General features: G+C 39.0%; 1 long non-coding RNA gene across 2 annotated transcripts in view; it reads right to left on the bottom strand.

The window, feature by feature from the left end:
- Window positions 1–446: 446 nt before the first annotated feature.
- Window positions 447–22143, bottom strand: part of LOC134809277 (uncharacterized) — a 34011-nt gene continuing 12314 nt past the window's right edge. Inside the window, exons 2-5 of one of the 2 annotated variants that reach the window (XR_010154622.1) lie at window positions 9996–10392; window positions 6785–6908; window positions 6241–6352; window positions 447–2775 (exon numbers count right to left, since the gene is read on the bottom strand). This is a non-coding gene — a long non-coding RNA (uncharacterized LOC134809277). The remainder of the gene's footprint in view (window positions 2776–6240; window positions 6353–6784; window positions 6909–9995; window positions 10393–22143) is intronic. The other variant, XR_010154623.1, reaches the window with a different exon arrangement.

Genomic DNA, 22143 nt, shown 5'->3' with positions numbered 1-22143 from the left:
GTTGTTTACACATTCCACTGGCAATAGCAATGATAGCTATTTGCGTTTCTAACTGAGAATTTGGTAGCTATCAAGAGACTGGTTCATCTCTGAACTGATAAAAGAGTAAATTCTCATTGTTATGTATCACCAGAAAAGACTAGTGGAATTAGAATATTACTTGTGAGAATATAAACCTGAAATAATTTTTAAGCTGTTTTCCAGCTCAGAGCATTTTTTACAATTTCTTTATAATTGTTTACAAGCTATTTTCTTTTAAACTTTGATTTGACAATATCCATTCTTATTTTTAAAACTACCATGTACCATGAAGTAACTTAATAGAACATGCTATTAAATACTGGCTGAACCAGGAAAGTTACATGAAATGAAGGGTCGAAATTTCCCTGTAGTAATAGTAAACATGGTAAGAGTTAAATAAAGAGAAAAGATACACGAAAAGCGGCTCAACAGTCAAAGACAGGTTTATTTTGGAGAATAAACCTGAGAGGGGCTTCTGGCCTACTTCAGTCAGGAGCACTCTCCCTTACAAACTAAGAGTATTTAAGGGTTTTAGGATGAGAGAGCTTATCACAGGCTTGGAATGTTTCTGTGTGAAGGAGTTTATTGCAGGGTTGGAATGTCTCTGTTCGGAGGGGAGGTTATCTTGGGGCTCACGTCTCTCCAGCTGGAGGGGAGGTTATCTTGGGGCTGGCATGTCTCTGATTGGGAAGGGGTTTATCTTAGGGTTGGAATGTTTCTGGTCAGAGATGTCATTTGTAGTTTATGGTCATGGTGACCTTAGCTATTAGGTTGATACACTTTTGATTTAGGCAGTTTTTAATCCTTGGGAACTTTAAAATGGCGGTGCTTGTCCAAGATGGAGATGCTCCTGCTCTGTGAATCCAGACCCTATAGTTATAAAAAGGACCAGGGGCGGTGTATACTTTCTGGCTACTTCCTGCTGATAGGGGGACGGAGAGTTTTCTGGTCTTGAATTGACTGTAGGAGTAACGCTGTCTGTAGATGTTTTGGGGTAGTTATCTGTGAAATGTCCATGATCCTGTCAGTTAATACCTTTGAAAAAGGTTAATTAGGCATGGTAAGAACGTTAGTCCTTGCCATATTATTAGGGGAGGGATGAGGAATGGAATGACCCACACTATGATTTTTTCCCCAAACCAATAATTTATTTGGTTGTTCTGGTATTCCTTTAGCTTTTTAGCCCCCTTTTTAAGTTTTTCAGCAGTGTCTCTTACTAAGCCTGATTGACTGAGATAGAAACAGCATTCCTCACCCAATGAGAGGCAGAGGCCCCCTTTTTCAGCCATTATAAGATCTACTCCCCATCTGTTTTGGATGACATCAGCCAAGGAGTCTAGTTGGTCTTGGACTCTTATAAGGCTTTGGGCTATATCTTCTAAAGAGCCCTGTAGTTCTGTTGAAAGAGCCTTAAAGTATGTTAAGGAGGTGGCTAATCTGCCTGTTCCCAATCCAGTTCTGGAGGTTATACCCAAGGTGGCCATTAAGGGAATGACATGGATGGCCTTTCTTTTCCTAACATATTGGACAGATGGGATAGGCAAAGGTTGATTAGGAGGAACTAGTCCAAAGGAGGAAGATAGATAAACTAGGATACATTTTCCAGTCCAGTTGGTGGGGAGAAAAAGATATGTGTTGGTGCCACACAAAAAGAACAAGACTTTGTCATAAATACAGGCAGAGATATGGAAAGAGAATAAGTGAATTAAAGATGGGGTGTTTTTTCTTTCTGGTGGTTCATTACTCCACATGGACAAGGAGGAGGCCAGGGAGACACCTACTATAGTAGAGATATAGGAAGAGTTATTTTTTACACATTTAATGTGATCAGATGTTGCACCATTGACATTGAGCCATGGAAAAAGGTGGGCACCAGGGACAGCACAAGTTAGGCCAGAGATATTGGTTGAGGGAGAGGCCATAAAATGAGCCAAATGCAGAAATGTTTCATTTGCTTCAGGTGATACTTGGTAGTCAACTCGGTTAGTTTGATGGCCAGAAGGGTGTTTAATAATGATAGTGCAGTTGCATTGGTTAGATGTTAAGGATCCTACAGGGAAATTTCCCTCAGAGGCTGAAAAGCAAAGTGAGGTTTGTTGTAAAAGGGGGGTGTGTTTAGTTATAGGCCCTTCAATGGGAGGGCTTTGGGGCTTGAAGCATTGTAGGGAGTTGTAATAGGTTTGAAATAATTTGTTAGCCTGATTGGCCCTGGAAGTAGGATAATCGCCAAGCAGAATGTCAGCTCTTTCAAAAAAGGAAGCTCCTTTTTGGAGTTTATAAATTAGGGCTATGCTTCCTGTTAAAAGCTCATGAAAAGGTGCAGGAAGGGCTGTGTAAGCTGAGGAAGACAGTGATACATACATCCAGCATTCCAGAGCAAAGGAAGAGTTAGCTTGCAGCAAGAGGGATTGTGTAAGGTTTATAGAGTGTTCTAGCTTGAGAGCAGTGAGGAGTGGTTGTATTGGTGTGGTTGATGTACTTAGCGAATTTATATTGAAAGAAACAAGCAAAAAGAGAAAAAGCTTATTTGGGTAGGAGTAAAGTCCTGGAAAGTTACTTGAAGCCATAGGTCCCACAGAACAGTAAGGAGCTATTCAGGATATATAATGGGAGTTTTGCAAGAGTACCACTGAAGTTCTGTAACAAGGTTGATTAGGAAGTGATGAAAGTTTGGGAGAAAAACAACACAAGCAACTTATGTGGATTTCTCTTCCTCTTCCTCTGGGATTCGGATGAGGTGTAGGTAAGTGGGTCCTGTGGAGACACAAGAGAAGGCAGAAGGGGTTTTAGATTTGGTTGTTTTGGTATGTGGTGAAGGGAAGTCTGTTTTCTTGAGAAAAGTATAATGAATCCAGTTGGGGATAGTTCCTGGAGTTTTGCTGCCATGGGTGTGGTAAGGATGATTTGGTAAGGTCCATTCCATTTAGGTGTGAGGGGGGAATTGGGGACAGGACTGGGATCTTTTACCAGGACCCAGTCTTCTGGCTGTAGGAAGGGATTAGAGGAGTTGGTGTCGGGTTGTGGCAGGTATTTGTCAGCATATTCCCAAATGAAATGGCGGATGGTATGTAGAAGAGGGGAAACAAGAGGAGTTGGTAGAGGTGGGGCTTCACCCTGAGGTGGAACAAAGGGGACAAGTGGTCTCCCATACATGAGTTCAAATGGGCTGAGCATTAAGGGTTTACATGGGAGCACCTAAACTTTTAGAAGGGCCAAAAGTAAAAGTGTAACCCAGTCTTTATGTGTTTGGAGTGACTACCCAGTGAGGGTGTTTTTTAGAATGCCATTCATTTTTTCAACCTTTCCTGAAGATTGAGGTCGATAGAGGATATGTAGCTTCCAGGTGATTTGTAGAGCTTGTGCAAGTGTTTGAGTAATCTGAGAGATGAATTCAGGACCATTGTCAGATTGAAAAGAAAGAGGCACCCCAAACCTGGTTATGATTTCTGTTATTAATTTGGTGGTGACAGTAGAAGCCCATTTGTTAGTTGGGAAAAGGCTCAACCTATCCCAAAAAGGTATCAAACAGAACTAGAAGATATCAAACATTTTTTTACTTTTTATGGGTAAAATCTATTTGCCAATCCTGTCCTGGAAGGCGTCCCCTAGCTTGATGGGTTGGGAAAGAAGGGACTCTAGTGTTGGAGTGGGGTGAAGCTTTTTGGCAAATAGAACATTCATGGGAAATGGCTTTTAGCTGTTCCTTTATACCTGGGGTTATGTGTATATGGGAACTTAAGAAATGTTGTAGAGAGGAATGGCTAGTGTGGAAGAGGTTGTGAATGTCCCATAAAAGAGGTGTTTTTTCAGGGTCAGGTAGGACTAATTTGCCTTGTATGAACAAGTATGGGGGTTTGAATTGTGTCCCTGCCATGACTAGTTGCTGTATTTAGTGTTCTGGATAAAAGGAGGGGATATGTTGTATGAGGAGAAATAGGTATTGGGGGATTGGATGATTGGATGATTGGTTGAGGCATGTTTTGCACAATTGTCAGCCTCACAGTTCCCTACAGAAATGTGGCTTTTATCTGATTGATGTCCTTTGCAATGGATAACTGCAACCTTTTCTAGAAGTAAAGCTGCCTTTAGTGAATAAATGGATTAATTTTTCATTAATGATAGGAGTTCTCCTAGAATGGATGATGTTATTGGCATATTTAGAATCAGTGTATATATTAACTTGTGTATTTTTTGGCTAGGGTTAGTGTTCTTTTTAGGGCAACTAATTCTGCTTGTTGGGAGAATGTGCCCAAAGGCAAGGGGACCGTCTCTATGACTCTTCTAGAATGGGTATCATCATAATATCCTTCAATGATGGCATATCCTGCTTGGAGGGGAGGGTTTTTTGATGTGCTGCCACCTATAAACCAATCTGGGGCTCCCTTTATGTGAGTGGAAGTAAGGTGGTGAAACATGGTGAGATAATTTTCAATTAAATCAGAACATGAGTGTTGGTCACAGGAGTGTTGGTCATGGTCAAAAATTGGTGTTGAAGACAAAAAGTGGTAGGATTGGGGGAAGCAACTATGAAGAGAGATAGAGTGTTGAAGGAGATTGATTGTAAGGCTTGCATGTATGAGGATGAGATGGAGGTGAGTGCCTTATGGCTGAGCATATCTTGTAGACTGTGAGAAGAAAATACCTGAAGGGGTTCATAGAACCTGAGTTTTCGTGCCTCTGGGATAATCAGAGAGGCTGTGGCCAAAATTTTTAAGCAAAGGGGACAGCTTTGGTAAATGGGGTCTAGTTGTTTTGAAAAATATGCCACTGGTTGGAGGGAATCTCCAAAGGGATGGGCTAATAGTCCAAGGGCCTGATTATGAGAACTATGTAAATATAAATGAAAGAGTCTCAGGGGGGTTGGAAGGCCTAATGCAGGGGCCTGTAATAAAGCACATTTTAGGTGAGAGAAAGCATGATAAACGTCTGGAGTTGAAATGAGTGGTTGGTCAAGATTTCCTTTTGTGTGTTCATAAAGGGGTTTAGCAATAATGGCAAAATTTGCTATCCATAATTAGAAATATCCCACTAATCCGAGGAAAGAAAGTAAGTCTCTTTTTGTTTTAGGAAATGGGATTTGTTGAATGCCTTGCTTTCATGCTGGCGGAATTTCTCAAGTATTTGGAGTTATGATTAATCCCAGGTATGAGACTTTTGGAGAGGTTAATTGGGCCTTCCTTTTGGATACCTGGTACCCACATTCAGCCAAAAATTTAAAAGCCTGGTGGTGTGTTGAATACAATGTCCTACAGAAGTGCTGCAAAGAACTAAATCATCCATGTATTGAATGAAGCAAAATGCTAGGTTGTAGAGGTAGTTGGGAAAGATCCAATTGAATTGCCTGACTGAAATAATGAGGGCTGTCTCTAAACCCCTGGGAGAGGACAGTCCAGGTGAGTTGTTGGGAGTAGCCTGTGTCAGAGTCAGTCCAAGTGAAAGCAAAAAGGTTTTGAGAGGAGGGATGTAAAGGAGTAGAAAAAAAAAAGACATCTTTGAGGCCTAATACAGAGAAATGGCTAGTGTTGGGAGGAATTCACAATAGGAACGTGTAGGGGTTTGGGACAACAGGACAAACAGAAACATTGGAGGAGTTGATTTGTCACAAATCCTGAACCAGTCTGTAGGAACCATCCAGGTTTTTAACTGGGAGAATAGGTGTATTGTGGGGAGAATGGGTGGGGATTAAAATATTGGCAGCCAAAATTCGGGAGATGATGGGCTTGAGTTCCCATAATCCATTATGGTTGAGAGGATACTGTGGGACCGCTATGTAGCATTTAGGATCCTTCAGTGAAATTTGAATTGGAGAATGGTAGGTAGCTATTATGGGGGAGTCAGTGTTCCATACTATGGGATTTACCTGGCTGAGGAATTTGGGATTTAAGTCTATTTGATGTTGAGTGTCTGAGGAGGGGTTTTGTTCTTGACATAATAATAAGTAAGGGTGGCTTTGATGTAGGGCTAATAAATAAATGATTCCCCCTAGTTTGTGTAGGATGTTCCTTCCTAGTAAAGGAGGGGGACAATGGGGAATGACCAAGAAAGAGTGAGTGAAGGTGACTACCTCAAATGAGCAGTATAGTGGTGGTGTTTTGTATGGGGTTACTTGTATGTCCTTCATGCCAACAACAGAAACAGATGAATGTCCTAATGGGCCTTGATTTTCAGTTAATACTGATAGACTCACCCCAGTATCCAAAAGGAAGGAAATAATCTTACCAGATACCGTCCCAGTTACCCTGGGTTCCGTGGACTCACTGGATGTGGGGGTGAAGGATCCCGGGCACCCTCAGTCTTCCATTGTCAGTGCCAGCAGTGAAGAGATTTCCTCCTGTAATGGTGAGGGGGCCTCATTATGAGCCTCACCCAAACAGGAGGGTGTCCTCTCTGGTTGGGGGGAGGTTATCTTAGGGTTGGAATGTTTCTGGTTGGAGATGTAATTTGTGGTTTATGGTCATGCTGACCTCAGCTATTAGGCTGATGCCCTTTGAATTTAGGCAGTTTTTGATCAAGGGGAACTTTAAAATGGTGGTGCTTGTACAAGATGGCAATGTTCCTGCTCTGTCAAACATAATTTTAACAGCTGAAATAAAAGGGAATAGAAGGCTGAGTGCAGTGGCTTACACCTGTAATCTCAGCAATTTGGGAGGCCAAGGCAGGAGAATCGCTTGAACCCAGGAGTTTGAAACCAGCCTGGGAAACATAGTAAGACCTCATCTCTACAAAAATTTTTTAAAAAATAGCATGGCATGGTGGTGCATACCTGTGGTCCCAGCTACTTGGGAGGCTGAGGTGGGAAGACAACTTGAACCTGGAAGGTGAAAGCTGCAGTGAGCTGTGAATATGCCACTGAACTCCAGCCTGGGTGATGGAGCAAGACCCTGTCTCTAAGAAAACAGACAAAAAAACAAACAAATTAAATACAAAAAGAGGACCTTAATGATATAGATAATAAAATTACACAAAGACAACTTTCCAATTGTTAATGAGTCAATTTTTTAAAATATGCCCATATAGAAGGAATATTTTATAGTAGCCCATTTTAAGACATGATAAATTGAACACTAAATGCACATGCTTCGTAAACAGACTTGATTATGAGTCCTGATGCCATGTTTGTCTTAAATGAAATTAGAAACCTGTGGTGAGGTATTTTAAATCTTATATATGTGATGATACTCCCTTGAGGAAAAAAAAATATTGCAGATACTTCAGAGTTGAGAATGAGAGGCAAGGGTGCCCCAGTGAAGACATGACTTCCTTTTCTCTGCTCTAGATTTTTAATGCTATACTTTCTTAGATGGAATCTCTCATTGCAGACTGAAATAGATGCTAGGTTGTTAGAATAAATGCATAGGTACTCAGAAACCTGGTACAGTGGTGGCATTAATGATTTTTGAATATGGACCATTCTTTGCCTTCAATTACCTCTCCTATTTAGTCTGATAAATTAAGATTATCATATTCTCTTTTGGAGTAAATTTCTAAGTTACTTACAGGTACCTATTGACACATATTTGTGTTACTTCAATGAGAGAGTATATTTATTCATTGACAATCATAAACCTACAACCTAGATTGATTTATCAAATCACAATATTCAACAAAGAACCATGTCCTGAGGAAAAGAGGATCAAGACAAGTGGTAAAAAAGAAAAACCAAAGAAAAGCCATTAGCTCAAGCCGTCATTGAAACCTTTTGAATTGATGACAGCTCAAGATGACTGTTCTGGGTGGAGCAAGATCATTAAAAATTCATAAACTTGATCAAAAAAGGTTAGAGTTGAGTTTAAATTTGAGAATTGGTCATTGACCAAATTCATGGAAAGTATGGGAAAACTGAGGCTATGGTAATAATAGCACAGGCAGGAGGAACAATGAGACTAGGCTTTTAGTTTTAGAAGCCATGAGTTGGTCAATTGGATTTGACAAGAGGGATGGGGAAGACACTTGGAACTCCATGAAAAACTTTTAGTCCTGCCGTATTTTCACAAAGGCAAGTTTGGATAGCTAAGAAGAAAATACAAGTGAAACTTAAATGGACTGCTGTGGGAAGGTAGGTCTGCGAAGAGTGAAATGTGGCCTCTGCAAACTTAGAGGTCAGCACAAGAATATTGGATTTCTGGGTTGAGGGCTCTACAGGAAGAATGCTGAGAAAGACAGTAAAAGCAAACAGAAACAGAAACAGACACAGACCAAATACATATTTTATTCTGAGTATCTTTCTCCGTTTAAACAGATTTCTCTTTTGTCTCTCTTCCTTTCTATTATCTGCTTTAAAAAAGCTCTAGATGAGGCTGAGACTAAAACACCTGGGTTAATTCCAGAGAAGGAGCTCAGATGTAGGCTTTGAATGTATTCAAACTAGAGCCACAGTTAGATTTTTAGAATAGCTCTTTGGAAAAGACAATGTGCATTTAGGTTTGTGCTTTGCTGCAATCTCCTATAACATGTTTCAATTAGTCGGTCAAAGATTTTTACCACAAATGTTAGTACTAGACACTGTAGAGTTAACAAAGAATTGACTCTGAAGGAAGGAAAAGATAAGACCTCTAATCTGGCCTTTTTATATCTCCAAATACCTTAGAGATTTTTGGACTTCAGCCTTCTGTTATATGTATTGCTACCAAATCTCAGCAGAACTTTTTTTCTTCAGTACTTTAAGGTTAAACCCTGTAGCAACTTTTATTCAGTTGTCACCTTTGACCTGTTTCTTAGTGTCCTCCTTTTTTCATCCATCACTGATTCCTGGAGTGTTTTCTGAATAAGAGGAAGAGCCCCAGGGATACACACTGTCAGGATATTAGGCTATGTATAGTATCCTTTTCTATATCCCTCTTACATGTTTAACATATAATACAGAGGGCTAGATGAGTTCACTGAGGCATTCCTGTGATTCACAACAGCAGGCACAATTCACAGGCTCTGTCTGAAGTCTCTAGGCTTGGAAACGATCATTTGCACAGGTTTTCCTGAAGATAATTGAAAGTAAATACATTTATTACTAAACCTCCTTGATTCACTTAATTATGCACTAATGATGTGAAATGGCCTTTTAAAGAGAGTTGGGGATCCCTTTTGCAGTATTGTAGCTTATTGTGCAATTTACCTCCTCACTCAGAACTAGCATCTTTCTCTTTGGGATCGTCTATATTCACTACCAAATCTGAGTGTGTTAAACAGATTATTACACCTACTAAAAACTTTTCTGAATGTGGACTAGAAGAAAATATAAATAATGAGTTCATTATAACAACCTTAATGGAGCTATTTTAAGGTCAAGGAGCAGACACCCAAGCAAAGTTCACTGATTTATAAATCTTCCGAATTTAAGTAACGTATTTCCACCCAAATAAATGTCTTACGTTGACCTAGTAGCTATTAAATTTATTGTTGTTAATAAATTCTGTAATATACAAATTACCTCCCAATGTGCTTCATACTCCCATGGAATATAAGATATAATTAACCTTGTATGTTCACTTTAAAAGTAATGTAGTATCAAGATAGATTTGATGATAGCTTTAATAATATCATATTATGGACAAAAAATATATTTGCATTTATTGTAAGTTACAGAATATATATTAATCAGAGTTAGACTATGCAATAGGTCTATTTTTTCACTAAATATATCCATGTTTTCAAGTACACATTATACTATAGTATACAAAAACATCCTCACAATCTATCTTTAATAAATCATTCATGAAATTGGAAGGATAACATGACTAGGTAATGACAGGACAGTTGGTCAATGAAAAGCATGGATTTGGGCCAGAAAATCTAAACAGCTATTCTTTGCAAAGAAAGACCACAGGGAAGCTGTAATACACCTAAAGATAAAAACAGTGAGATGAGGAAGCAATGTCAGCTCTCCATTTTCTTTACACTCTTGCTATGCCCAGCCAGTCATAGCATGAGTAGAATGCTTACCAAAACCATCTAAAGAAGCTTCCAGAAATAGGATTTACCTATGATCTGGGCCAGACTCAGGCAGTTGGTTGGACGCTTTGGCTTACTTGAGTCCTCAGATTCTTGGCCTTCTCAGAACTCTATGCACAAGGTTACTATAGCAATAAGAAACACCTTTATTCTCTCGCCATCAAATCCACGAACCTGTGAACATCTGTATTTTTCTACTCTCTAGCATTCTTTCTTCATATGTCTTTGAGATGTGAAGCTTTTTGGATGATGGTAACCTTGCACGTCTTCCTTTCTCATTCCCATAATAGAGTTGCAGCAAATATCTAGCTCAAAATAATGACTTCTCCATCCCCTACCAGGTTGAGGATATAAAATTTAGTTTACATCTCAGCTTGACACCACTGTGTTACAATCTCCAGCTCAATATCGACATGACAAATAAACCTAAGAATGGTGAAACAGGGAAGAGACATGATATGAAATTCAATACATTATTGTCCAAATACAAACCCTACCACTTGCTAGCCACTCGCTAGCTCTATGGCTTTGGGAAAATCCCTTCACTTCTTTCAGGCCTAGTTTTCTTATCTATAAACTGGACATCATAAAATCTAAGTTTTTTTTCAAGTATAACATTCTCTAACTTTTTAAACTACCTTAGTTGGAAATCTGAATATAACTGATAGATAATCTGCATAGCAAGCATAAGACATAGAGACCAAGAAAGGCCAAGATATCACAAAAACCTTCTCAATATTAAGCACTTTAGTGGGTATGGTGGGTGGGAGAAGTAAAAAATTATCGGCACCTGGAATAGACAAGATGGGCTTCTAGAAATACAAAAAATAAAATAGGTTTTGATGTAACTATATTTGTATCACTAGACAAAAAGAAAAAATGTCTGCTAAATGAGGTAAAGCAAAGACCAGCAGGTTGAAATAAATATATTATATTGGATACAAATTAAGTGGAATAGGTCCATTGAAACAGAAGGTTAATATTTGGTAGTAGTTAAGAATCAGTCTTATTCTAGGTGTTGACTTAATAACTAATCAATGATCAATCAGTGAGAAAAATAATCAGAGGAACCATGTGACACAATGAAAGAAAAAATATCTTTTTCTAATAGTTGCTACCCCAAATTCCATCCAGATAGGGCATTAGCCTTCTCAAAAGTCCTTACTGATACATTCCTTGAACATGTATTGTCTACTATGTGCCAGGCACTCTGATAATTACTGGAGAATGTTTTCAGTTTCGCTTGTGAGGAACACAGAGGAAAAGCAAATAAATTATATGAAAGAGATGTTATTATGTATCAGTAGAAAAGTATTCATTATTTAATATAGTGTGAGTCTATCACAAGATGAAGTCCCACGATAAGCCATCTGCAAGCTAAGGAGCAAGGAAGCCAATCCGGGTCCCAAAATTTCAAAAGTAGGGAATCTGACAGTGCAGCCTTCAGTCCATGGCTAAAGGTCCGAGAGCCCCTGGAAAACCACTGGTGTAAGCCCAAGAATCAAAAAGCTGAAGAACTTGGAGTCCTACATTTGAGCGCAGGAAGCATCCAACATGTGAGGAAGATGAAGGTAGGAAGACTGAGCCAGTCTGGTCCTTCTACATTCCTCTGCCTCCTTTTATCCTAGCTGCACTGGCAGCTGATTAGATGGTGCCCACCCAGATTGAGGGTGTGTCTGCCTCTCCCAGTACACTGACTCAAATGTTAGTCTCCTTTGGCAACACCCTCACAGACATACCCAGGAACAATCCTTTGCATCCTTCAATCTAATCAAGTTGACACTCAGTGTTAACCATCACAATAACTAATAATCTCATGATAAAAAATCCAAAGCTTTCTTCGTCACAAAATTCACAGACATAAATTTCCATAGATTTAAAAGCAAATCATAAAAAGACTTTTTAAGTCTTAGAAAAAAATACTTTTTTACCTCAGGGTAGAAAAAGATTAACTTAAACACAAAAAACACAAGTCATAAAGTGCTGATAAATTCTGAATGGCAAAATGTAGGATAAGCAGATATGAACCACAATCTGGAATAAGATATTTGAAATGTATACCAGAAAACAATATTAGCAAACATATTAACGAACTTCAAGATATCAATAAAAAGAAACCTCAAACAAAAATTGTCAAATATATGACCAAGCACTTCATAGAAGAGGAAATCAAAATGTACCAGAAACATGAGCATGCTCAAAATTACCAATAATTAGATAAATGCAGATTAATACAAAATTATTTACAATTTCACAACCATCAAACTGACAAAAATATTTAAAAATGGATCATACTTAGAGTTAATGACAATATGGACAATTAGAAACTTTCACTCACTGTTGCTGGAAGTGTGATTAGAACAACACTCTTGATATGAAATTGAGAACTATCAAGGGGGATTAAAATTGCATATAATTTACAACTATTTCTACTCTCAGTGACATACAGTACAGAATTTCATACATACATAAAATGAGATATATACGAATGTTTGTTATATGGCAACAAATACGGCCATATTACTAGTTTTTCAAAGAATGAAAAATTACAATTAACATCTTCAGAAGCTCAGGTGAGCCAGGAATGAGCTAAGCTATCAGGCAGTGGAGTAGACAATTAAAGCAAGTCAATAATGAAACAGTTTACGCTTGATCACTTACTGCAATGTACAGACAAGAGAGGAAACTGGAGAAACTTGGATTTCTCTTATGGACAGTTGCACTGGTTGAGGCTCAGCAAAGATAAAGGGGTCCTCTCCCTGCTGAGGGAGCCCGAAACAGAAAGCCCCTGCAGTTTTATGAACCCAGGGCCAGAGGCAAGCAGAAGGAGAAGGGTTAAGAGTGTAAACATACTGGGACTAAGTCAGAGTGGAGAGAAGTCTCTTCAAAGTTTCCCCCTGTCAAAATTAAACATAGACAAACATTGGTTAAAAGGGATAAAAACAGGTTTTATTCAGTAATTACTGACAGTAAGGGAAAGAACTGAGCTCCATTCCCATTTGTGGAAACATGCCTGAACATTTTCAAGGGAGCATGAAGGAGGAGGGACTGTGGGCACTGAGTAAAGTCAAAAAAGCAAAAATGTACGAAGGGTTGGTTAATGTTAACATGATTAGGCCAGCTGTGTCTGCTTGCTGGAAGTTATGGAAGTTAGGATGCTATACTCTCACAGAGACTAGGAGAGAGGCCTTATCCTTCTTGTTGATTACATTTCAATGGAATGGCTCTTGTGTCCTTGAGAAAGATCATTTTGAGTTGCAAGAAATACATGTTCACAATTGTAAGCCCTTTTTAGAAAATGCTCTAAGAAAGGGAGGTCCAGGGTCTATCATCAGGTGCTGACTAGAACAAATAATAAATTTCCTTTGTAGCCTTAAGTTTTCTCAGGCAGGCATATAAATAGGGGGCTGGGATAAACTTAGGGACACAGCCTTAGGCTGTTAGATGCCATAGCGGAATTTGGTCAAGTCTCTAAGTGCAGGGATTTGGATGGAGTTGTTATGTGACAATAGTCCTGTAGTTCTTATCTCTCATTCCCCCCATTGGGAGGCATTGGAAAAAATGCCTGAAAAGGGTCTCAGATAACCAGACCTAGGAATAAAGATATTGGGGCTACAGTGTTTGCTAGGAGTGTCTGAAGTGGGAGGGACAGTGTCATAATATTTATGAGGTTTTAGGGTTTGGTTTAAGATGATTTCTTCAATGTGAGGGCTTGATTAGGATTAGGTAATGATTATGTAATAGTTATGAGTTAGGAGACACTGTAAGATGAGGATTTTCATCTCAGAGATTGAAAGAGGGTACTATTATTTGATGTTATCCATTGAAAAACTGAGCCGTTTCCAGTGAGTTTGGGGAAAGTTCTTGAAAGTAACAATAAAGTTATTTACAACTCTTCTTTTCCTGGGAAAAAGTTAAAATAGTAAAGTAATGTTAGTGAAACCAGCCTAAAAATATAGACATATTAATGTGGACGGTAAGCTATATGTGTTTTGGTTCTCAACTACAAATGTGTGGTACTACCTCAAGTTCCCTTTAATAATATATTATGATTAGACTGATTTTTATTAATGGTTTTGTGATTATTTGTAAGGTTTAGAAGTTGTTATTTAAACCTTATATTTAAATCTTATATGTCTGAACATTCCCTGCATTTTTTTCTTAAGTAGAAATTTTTCCATTATATATTTCAGTTACAAGAGAGGTATTTATTTTTCTTATTTTATGTTATACTTTTTCTCATAAGATTTATTCTATTTTATTAAGCCTTTCATTATAATTGTTGTTAAAGGTGTTTGGCAACAAGAAGGACAAAAGAGAAGTAAAGACTAATACTCTCTCAGAATTGAATTTTTCTTGTCATTCAAACTTAGTGAGAAAACAAATAAAAATACGGGCAAAATAAGTAGGCATTCAACAATCATTTAACAAATAAATAAATATGTACCTTAAAATGTGTATGATTTTTAAGAACAACCCAGTAAATGGCAGGATACCACTTGCGGTTGATTTCATACTTGGGTTTCAGTGATCAAACCAACCCAACAACCAAATAAGAAATAGCATTACGAGTTTGGGGTAGGGGGAGTGTATTAGCCGCATTTCCATATTTCACAAATTTGAAGCTAAACATCTGCCCTATATGCGTATGCCAGGCATACCTTGTTCTGAGCAACCAAATAATATGCTCATGTCATCTTGCCCTGGCTCCCCGTCTTCCTTGTTGACTCTCCTTAGTAACAGTTTGCTTCTCAGGTTTGTGCTTTTTAAATACAAACCAACCAATCCAGAGCCCACAATCCCAACCATCTCTTTCATCAGGCTCTTATACTCCAGACCACTATTCACCTGCCCTAAGCACCCCCATGGCCAGGCACCAGACCAATAGAGACAGTTCCTATGCCCCAGAGCCTGCTGAAAGTATTCAAACGGGCCAGTCCTCAGCCTGCTTACCATGCGTCATCTGTCATTTCCCTCACAAATCACAAAAAGGCTCTTCTCACAGTCTTTCTCCCTCTGCCTCCTGACCAACTCCAGTGCTGTCCTGTGCCCCTCACTTCCATAGCTTGTCCCCTCCCTTTGAGAACTGTGAGTAATAAACTATCACTTCAATGACAATTGCCTCCTGAACTTTTGGCCTTTCTATACCTCAACTTTTCTATTTCACGCTGTCATTTAATTCAGGTTATGTCATATATATACATATATATGTGTATATATATGTATATATATGTACATATGTACATATGTACATATGTATATATGTACATATGTACATATGTATATATGTACATATGTACATATGTATATATGTATATATGTACATGTGTACATATGTATATATGTACATATGTACATGTGTACATATGTATATATGTACATATGTACATGTGTATATATGTATATATGTGTATATATGTAGATATGTATATGTGTAGATATGTATATATGTAGATATGTATAAATGTATATATGTGTATATATGTATGTGTATATGTATATATGTATATATGTGTATATATGTATGTATGTATGTGTATATGTATATATGTATATATGTGTATATATGTATATATGTGTATATATGTGTATATATGCATATATGTATATGTGTATATATGTGTATATATGTACATATGTATATGTGTATATATGTATATGTGTATATATGTATATATGTATACATGTGTATATATGTATATATGTATGTATATATGTATATATGTATATGTATGTATATATGTGTATATGTATATGTATGTATATATGTGTATATATGTATATATGTATATATGTGTATATGTATATATGTGTATATATGTATATATGTGTATACATGCATATGTGTATATATGTGTATATGTATATATGTGTATATATGTGTATATATGTATATGTGTGTGTGTATATATACGTGTATATGTGTGTGTATATATATACATATATACATATATACATATATATACATATATACATATATACATATATATACATATATACATATATACATATATATACATATATACATATATACATATATATACATATATGTATATATACATATATATATGTGTGTATATATATATACACATAGTTTTTCCTGGGTTCAGATTTAGATTTTAATTTCATCATATAACATTTCCAGATTTGACAAAAAGAATGACCACCACAAATGTAAGAAGAACCCAAGACTAGGATAAATATAATGTTTTCCCCAGGAAATAATAGTTAATATTGAATATTTATAATGTACTGGGAACTAAGTTAAAATTTTCATGTTCATTATTTCATTTAAATCTTACTATTACTGTATGAAGTCTGATGATTACTATCAACATTTTATGGAAAAGGAAACAGAGGCTCAAGGACATTGAGTGTCTTCCTCAAGATCACAAAGCTTATATGTGGCAGAATTGGTACTCAAAGCCAGACAGAGTACAGAGCCTGCACTCTTAACATTTGTACACAAAATTTTTCCTAGAATAACAATAACCAACAAAAATCACAATGGTGATTTTATATATACATATATATATAAAATATATGTAATTATGTACATATAATTATCAACATTGATTTTGCTATTACTAGGCATTAGGTGATACTATACCACTGAAAAGTGATGGACCCAGGATTCAAGCTAAAGCTAGTTAACCTAAAAATGTGTGTCCTTTTAAGTATCAGTGTTATTCTTCTCATTTTGCCCCAGTAAAGCTTTCATCACTAAGAGTATTTGGGAGCCACTTTGTTGTACTATAACAAATTTTCCTTTTTCAATAAAGAAAGATTTGTCCAAGATAGATTAAAATAACATTAATTTAAGTGATAGCTAATTATAGAAGTCTCTTTCACATTTATTTCTCCAAAGAAAAGTACCAATTCCTGAGCAAATAAAAACTAATTTGACATCTGGAATCATGTGTATCAAGCTTAGAAAATCAGGGGTTCTTTTAAAACCAAAAGACGACAATTTTGAAAAAATTGTAGGCAACCAGAGGATTCAGATACTTTTTCCAAAAGATTTAGCCCTTTATTTTTATTTTTCTCCACCTTAATTGAGGTGTAATTGACAAATAAAAGTTGTGTATATTTAAGGTGTGCAACTTGATGTTTTGATATTCACAATACATTGTGAATTGATTGCTATAATCAAGCTAATTAATATACCCATTAATTCACATAGATGCCTTTTGTGTGTGTGGTGAAAATACTTATCTCTTAGCAAATTTCTAGTATACAGTACATTATTACCAACTGTAATCAACATGTTGTATAATAAATCCTTAGAACTTTATCATCCTATAACTGAAAGTTTGTGCAATTTGATCAACATCTCCCCATTTCCCCCACCTCCAAACCCCCAGTAACTACCCTTGTACTGTCTATTTTTATGAGTTTGAGTTGGTAAGATTCTACTTATAACTGATGTCATGCAGTATTTGCTTTCTGTGCCTGGCTTATTTCACTAGCATTATGCCCTCCAGGTTCATCCATGTTGTCACAAAGGACAGGATTTTATTCTTTTTTATGGCTGAATAATATTGTATATATATGGTGTGGAGAAAATGAGGGGATATTGATCAAAGTGCACAAACTTTCAGTTGTAAGATGAATAGGTTCTGAGGATCTATTTTACAGCATGGTGACTGTAGCTAATAGGTTGTTATATAATAACATATATGATAATAATGTAAGTATGTGTGTGTGCCACATTTTCTTTATTCATCAATTGATGCACACTTAGGTTGTTTCCATGTCTTGGCTATTGAGAATAATGTTCCAAGGAACATAGGAGTACAGATATCTCTTTGACATACTGATTTTATGTCCTTTGGATATATGCCCAATGTTAGTCCTAACTGCACCATTTTGTAAGCTCCCTGCTATTTTGCAGACCTTGGTCAAAGTGAAACAATTCATGGGGGTTCGGGCCTTGATAAACCACCTGACCACAAGGTGGACAAAGGCCCAACTGAAGAAAGAGCCTGCCTCTTATCATATTCTGCTGGGAGAAAGTACAAGGAGTATCACGTTCTGCCGGAACAAGGGCCAGAACCACCTCATCATGGGGACATCTTATCAATATCCTTCCAGGCAGCAAGCCATATTGCTCAGACCCCTCCTGCCCATACCTAGAAATTACCCCAGCCTGTAAGCAGCAGCGGGCACTGACATAGGCTGGTCCCCCACTTCTGTAGGTTTTATCCTGGACATAAAGCCTGCATTTGCTGTGAAGCTCTTTCTGTGTGTGTGTCTTTCTTTAACCCTCACCTTCCCTTCAAAACCTAACATTTTGGTGCTGAAACCAGGTATGAGGATTGGGTTCTAAGGTGTAAGTCTTCTCTTGTAACCTGGAAAGTAGCAAACAGCAAAAACTAGACCCGGGCCTGCTTCCTGATCCAGAGTGGACTCCCTGTTCCCAGCCCCATTCGCCTTATTCTCTCTTCTTCTCTGGCCCTGGGCTAACCTCCAGACCCTGGTCAAACTCTCCATCCTCTTTTTCTTTCTTCCCCTTTCCAAGCAGCTCCAGCAAGGATTGATCCCATTGTTGGACATCACATCCAACACTGGTCTCCAATTAGTGGATGAGTTTCCCTTTCCTCTTTTCTGAATTCCTCTCTGTTTCTTCTGGTTCCAGAAAATCCCAGCGCTGGGTGAGAGGTCTCCCTGGTCACCAGGTGACCACAGCCCACCTTCTCAGGGGACGCCCTCAGAAAGCTTGCTGCTCCAGCTGCTCTGGCCACTCTGGCCTCCAGGGGACAGCAAAGATCTGCAGGGATGCCCTGGCTCTCCTATGTCCCTTATCCAGGGAGGAATGGGGTACTCACTCCCCTCCTCTAAATTTCTCACCCTTCCAGTCACCAGTATGGGGCAAGGCTCTTTAAAACCTCCTGGAGACACCACTCTCGAATGTCTCATCTGGAACCTCCAGGTCCAGGGCTTAGAGGACTCCATTAAAACTGAACACCTTATTTACTCCTCTTACATGTCTCATCTGAATTCTCCAAGCCTAGAGCTTAGTGGACTCCTTAAAACCAAATGCCTTGCTTTCCTCTGTACTTTTCCTCTGTAATGTTGCCTAGCCCCAATGTAAATTGGACAATAATAATCAATGGCCAAAAATCAAAACATTTATTTCTAAATTCAACAAAATCTAAAAAACTTCCAATGCAATGGTAAATGATCCGAAGTGCTTTGCTTATCTCTGTTCGCGGCTCTCTATCTCTGCTAATTCTGTTAACCTTTTCAAATCCTCCTCTTCAACAGAAAACCCACAAAAATGCCTCCTCCCCTGGACATGCCTTCCTCCTCTAATTTCAACCCGGCCAACAAACCGTGTCTCATGCCCAACCCCCTTCCGACAAAAACCAGGCACATGCTCAAAGGCCCTCCAGAGTCTTCCCTTTATAAGAGGTGACAGGGAGGAAAGCATAATCTGAAATCATGTTCCCTTCTCCCTAGCCAACCTCTCTCAGCTTGAAAAGAGACTAGGCTCCTTTTCCACGGATCCCACCTCTTACCGCAAAGAATTTCTGCATTTCACTCAATCTTATAACCTTACCTGGCATGACATATATGTCATCCTCTCCTCCACCCTCACCCCGGAAAACAGGGAACACATCTGGATGGCCTCCCAGGTCCATGCAAACACCTTCCACCAACAAGATGCTGCCCATAACCCAGTAAGGACCCTAGGTGCCCCCAGAACCGATCCCAGTTGGGATTATCAAGCAAATTTTGCAGGCAGACAGAAACAAGACCATATGATATCTCTAGCCATATTATTGCCTCCTAGCTGGCATAAATAAAGCCATTCCTGCTCTTTTCCTTTCCCACCTTTCAGAGGCCATAACTAAATCTACCACTTTATGCCCTAATACCAATAAGGCAGAATCTATCTCCATTTTCACTTCATTTCCCAGTGAGCCCCAAACATCAAATAAATAAATAAATAAATAACTGGAGGATGGCCCTCAAATCTCCCAAAGAGACTTAATCAAAGTGACCTTTAAGGTCTTTAACAATAGAGAGGAAAAACTGAAAACCCAAAAGCTTAAAACAGACCGGGCTAAATACCAAACGCTGGCAGCTGCCAAACAACAGGGTTCCCAATGCATACAGAAATCCTCAACCTTACAACAAACTCTGCCGGAAACCTGTTTGAAGTGCAGCCAACAGGGTCACTGGGCAAAAGCCTGCTCTAATCCCAGACCACTCTCAAAACCTTACCCCATCCATGGCATCAAGGAACACTGGAAGTCGGACTGTGCTCTGCAAAACTCATCATCCCACTTCACCACCTCTAACTGAAGAATGCTGGGGCCCGGAATCCACTGTCCCCACTGTCCCCACTGCCATCACCACCACGGAACCCAAGGTAACGCTGTCAGTCACTAGTAAGCCCATGTCTTTCCTATTGGATATGGGGGCTAGTTACTCAGTTTTACCAGAATATTCTGTACCCCTCCTCAGTTCTTCTATTTCTATTGTGGGAGTCAATGGAATCCCCTCTAGGCACAAACAGACTGGTCCTCTATAATGCAACTTATTCAACGCCCTCTTCACCCACTCCTTCCTAGTTATCCCTCAGTGCCCTTCCCCTATCTTGGGGGTGAGACATACTAAGTAAGTTCCAGGCCTCCATACAATTTGCCTCCTGCAATTCTACCTTTTTTATTTTACTCTGCCACACAGATGCTTCCCTCTCCTCCCCCTCATCCTCATTATCTGCCCTGTTAGCTTCTGTTAACCCTGAAGTGTAAAATGTTTCTAAACCCACAATAGCCACACATCACATCCCAGTCAAAATAACCCTCCAAAACCCTTCCATTTTTTTTCATCAGTCTCAATATTCCCTTAACCCAGCCAGCCTCTGGGGCCTTAAATCTATCATCTGTAAACTTTTACAAGCTCAAATTCTCAAGCCTGTCAACTCTCCTCACAACACCCCTATCTTGGCTGTCAAAAAGACAGATGAGTCCTACTGCTTGGTCCAGGATCTCTGAGTTGTTAATCAGGTGGTGGTGCCAATTCATCTGGTTGTCCCCAACCCATATATTTACTCTCCCTTATTCCTCCATCTATCACACACTTCTCTGTATTAGAACCGAAGAACACCTTTTTCATTATTCCCTTAAATCTGGCACCCCAAAGCCTTTTTGCTTTCACTTGGTCAAATCCTTATACTCACATGTCCACCCAACTAACATGGACTGTACTCCCACAGGGGTTTCAGGATAGTCCCCACCTATTCAGGCAGGCCCTCACCAAGGGCCTAGCTAAATTTCCACTTGCCTCTAGCACCGTCCTCCAATACATCAATAACCTCCTTCTCTGTAGCCCCTCCCTTCACCTGTCCATCTTATACACCACTCAGCTTTTAAACTTCCTCCATAGTCGAGGATATCGGGTCTCACCCACAAAAGTTCAGGTAGCACAAACCCAGGTCACTTACCTTGGACTTGCCCTAACCCCTAATTCTCGGGCCATCCGAACCCAACAAAAGGAGCTGATTTGGGACATACCCCTTCCCCACACAAAGTAGCACTTCCTCTCCTTGGGCCTTATGGGATACTTCTGGCTGTGGATTCCCAATTTCGACATACTGGCCAAGCAGCTCTACACAGCCTCACATAGACCCATTACAAAACCCCTTGATTCAGCTTGCCCCATCAACTACAACTGTAAAAAAAATTAAAAATGCCCTTTTTATGGCCCCAGCACTGGGACTGCCCAACCGCACCAAGCCCTTACTCTGTATGTATATTCTAACTAAGACCTTGCTCTTGGACTACTTTGCCAAACATACAGCAATGTCCCACAAGCCACTGCATACCTCTCAAAACTACTGAATTATGTCATCCAAGGCTGGCCGCCCCGCTTAAAAATCTTGGGTGTGGCCACATTGTTTGCCTCAGAGGCACAGAAACTCACTCTCTACCAACAGCATTACTATTGCATCTTCCCATAACCTACAGGAACTCATGAGCCATCAATGCCTTCTATGCCTCCCACCATCCCGCTTACAGCAGGTACACGCCTTATTCATAGGAAACCCTCTAATCACCTTCCAGAGATGTAATGCTCTCAACCCAGCCACCCTCTTCCCTGTAAATACCTCCAAGTCTGAGCTCTCTCACTTATAAAATCCAATGCTCTCCCACTCCATACTACCTC

The sequence above is a fragment of the Pan troglodytes genome, chromosome X (assembly GCF_028858775.2).
Source record: "Pan troglodytes isolate AG18354 chromosome X, NHGRI_mPanTro3-v2.0_pri, whole genome shotgun sequence".
In the NCBI taxonomy this organism is placed as follows: Eukaryota; Metazoa; Chordata; class Mammalia; order Primates; family Hominidae; genus Pan; species Pan troglodytes.
The sequence above is the reverse complement of the archived record's forward strand: the minus strand, read 5'-3'. Positions and strand labels throughout refer to the sequence as shown.